The 3,462-nt window shown below is 33.5% G+C and overlaps 1 non-coding gene across 1 annotated transcript; it reads left to right on the top strand.

Annotated features, from left to right (window-relative positions):
* Window positions 1-1,818: 1,818 nt before the first annotated feature.
* Window positions 1,819-1,890, top strand: Trnap-ugg. The gene has a single exon. It is a non-coding gene; the product is annotated as a tRNA-Pro (tRNA).
* The last annotated feature ends 1,572 nt before the right edge of the window (window positions 1,891-3,462 follow it).

Genomic DNA, 3,462 nt, shown 5'->3' with positions numbered 1-3,462 from the left:
TTCTTTTGATTTAAAATTTTTCTTATTGTAAAAAGTGACTATTTCTGTATAGTTACTGGATGCCCTTTTCGGGTTAAGAACATGCGAGCAACCCTAAAGTGTAGCAGTATTTCTTTGGAAGTGAGTGGTAGTGAGTTCTCGGTAGGACTTTTTTTATTTGTAATAAATAAAGTCGTGATACTGTATAATATTTTAAAGTTTCTTACTTACGCACAACCATTATTGTGTTATAACAACGGAATTAAGCAATTAAACTGTTATTCACAAAAATGCTTATAAAACAGACCATTTACCAAAGTTTTTATTACCATAACCTGCAATAAATCTTTTTATAAGCCGCAGTAATTACCTATGACGTTGTTTATAAGTACGCTTAAAATGTTGGATGAAAAATTCAGCAAAGTAAGGATTCAATATTAGAAAGCAAATTGCTTTTTTGAGACCGTAAAATGTGGTTCCATATTTGTTCCTATGTTGCATTCTTTTTTTGGAGAACTTTGTAACAGTTAGTTTATGAAGTGAAAAGGTTTTAGGGGTCGAGATATTATTTATAGCACTTAATGACTTTCTGCACTAATCCTGATTGCCTTAGCGTGGCTTCTACAGAATGGTACGTGATGTCCAAGATGGCGCCGTAGGAGAAATCGCATCGATCTCTACAACTGATATAAAATATGAATTTTACGTAACTATTATTATGGAAGAGTGGAAGGAAATAGTTGAGGTCTTTGCCTGGGCTGCAACGTAACATTGCGGCTTGTTAAGAGTGTACAGGGTAACAGGCTGGTGCATACTTCCGTACAAAATGTCACTGTATGAAAAAAAAAATTTACGAGTTTTTTGTTCTGTTGTGTACGTGTTAAAACCTATAAATTACATAAAGCAATGAGCTTTGGGATACTCACATAGCTTCACAATGGATTTTTTGAAATCCAATAACGTTGACTTCTCCCGTCCCGGCACAATATTACCTATCGATATTGCTCTGTGATAACTGTCGATTTTTTATACAAACCGCTGAGCGTTACGTCGAAAGGACATTAGAGAAGTGCTCACTCCACTGTTAACGTTGCCGCAGGCATTCTAATAGAGTTCGATGGTTGCTTTAAACATGGATATACAGATTTTAAAAAGGACATTATTATTTAGGATAACTTACCAAACATACACAAACAAATTTTGAAAACAATAAACATTATGGCTCGAGATATTGTATTGTTTCACTTACAAGTTGCCACGGCATGCATTTATACATAGTCATATTTGCTACCTACAAATGTACTATTTTAAACTTAATTTAACATGCATTTATTGTTTACTCTATGTATTAACTAGCTACAATTTCGTATTACACTAGTAAAGGGATACTTTTAAATGAAATACGTGTTAAATACGGAGTTTGGCGCTTGGAAATTTATGAATATTCATAAGTGTAAAAAGATCTTTACCTCCACGTAACAAAGTCGAAGTTTGTATTCAAATTAGATTTCGAAAATAAGGTGAAAATGAAAACGTTGCTCTATTGAGCAGGTATTCGATTACGGCGCTGGATGAGAAATGTTGCTTTAAAACATTTTAAAACCTATTTAATAAAATTACGTGGATAAGTAGTTATTTTAAAATTTTGAGAAACACAATTTACAGCTTGTATGGTTTTGTTACTGGAGGGCTAATAAAATAACAACTGTGCATACAAAGTGATGCTTGTTTAATATCTACTTTTAACAGAGTGTGGTCATGAACAATGGAAGACAATAAATAATGGACATAATCAATTATAATTTTAAGTGAACCATATGTCTGTTCAATTTTATAAGCGGCCCGTTGGTCTAGTGGTATGATACTCGCTTTGGGTGTGAGTGGTCCCGGGTTCAAATCCCGGACGAGCCCTTTCTTTTGCAAATTTTCAGTATATTAATAAATTATTCTAAAGTCTCTTTCGATCCTGTAGCAATATCATTACCACTGTATAACAAATTCCAACAGGTAAACGCGCGTTGCCTTATACTACAGATATGATGCTAGCAGTAGAGCTCCTCCAGAGTGAGTTCGTCCAGAAAAGTACTACCACCTTACTTATTTCTGCCGCCAAGCAATAATGTGAGCATTACTGCGTTCCTGTTTTTAAAGGTAAGGATGCTGGTGAAATGACAGGCACATGTGACTTGTCAACTTATGTCTCAGGATGACGGGTGCAGTGGTAGTGCCCTTAAGTTCTTTGCGATTTATAGCTCTGAGTGGCACTGCAATTGTTATGGATAGGCGTGTCACTTACCACCAGACACACGACTTGTCCCTCCCATGACTTGGTGTTATAAAAAATACTAACATTTGAAAATGGGAATAAACGCTAGCAATCATATTAATAGATACATACTTGCCTACTTATTACAAGTATCCCGATTATTATTATTATTATTATTATTATCGTATTTATTTTTTTATTATTATTATTATTATTATTATTATTATCAGTCAGCTTATGACTACGGCTAGTGCAACCTGACCGTAACTTTGGGATAACAGATTTGTATAAAAATATTTTTAAATTATTTAATCGCGTTTATTCCCGTTTTGAAATGTTAGATAAACCACGATCTATTTAAAGTAGGTGAGCATATCTAGAGTTAATTCTATATCAACGTTAAGAAGCGTTTCCGTTATTAAACGCATCAATTCGACGCCCCGTCAACGAGATAAGCGTGCACTCATGGCTCGAAGACAGTTATTGCTATCTACGTAATGCCAGTTTGGCAGCGACGATTACATCGGTATTCCTAAGTTGAAAACTAACTTGAGTATATCGAATTGTGCGTGACATTAATTTTGGTTGCTCATTGTCTTTTGTTTTCGAAATTCCTATTTAAGATTGATTTCTTGTCGCATTTTTTTATTAACGACTTTATTTTCGTTTCGTAACTATAATCTTACTTCAAGACCAAAATAGACATCAGCACATTAAGCAGAATACTAGCAAAATCTAATTATTTTTACTATTTTATTTTTATCTTATTTTATTTTTATTGTAGGTATATATTGTAGGTCATAACAAAAAATGAGTCGAGTTTTATTGTTTTCATTTATTTGTTTTAATTTCCACGTAAATACTAAATATGGTAATATGGATTTGTGTAGTGGTTTGAGGTTTATGTTACGTTGTTATAAATTTCATGAAATTTTAGTTCGAAAAGATTTTTTATTTGTTAAAGTTTAATTGCCCTCAGTGGCCGAACGGTTACATTTCCCGGGCCGGAACTAATATTTGTATGGCCTACATTTATTTCTTTCTTGAGTTTGGGTGCTATTTGTGGTTGTGTAAGTGTGTGTCCATAGCACCCGCGATTCAGGGTTTCCCTAGCGCGTGGCTAGGAATGTGTGCGTTAAAGAAAAAAATCAATGTAACAATTAGTAAATAATAAAAAAAAATCAATAAAATTTAAAATTTTCCTTTTCACTTTTGAC

This window comes from Hyposmocoma kahamanoa, unplaced genomic scaffold (assembly GCF_003589595.1).
Source record: "Hyposmocoma kahamanoa isolate Upper Pololo Valley unplaced genomic scaffold, ASM358959v1 63, whole genome shotgun sequence".
NCBI classification, from domain to species: Eukaryota; Metazoa; Arthropoda; class Insecta; order Lepidoptera; family Cosmopterigidae; genus Hyposmocoma; species Hyposmocoma kahamanoa.
The sequence above is the reverse complement of the archived record's forward strand: the minus strand, read 5'-3'. Positions and strand labels throughout refer to the sequence as shown.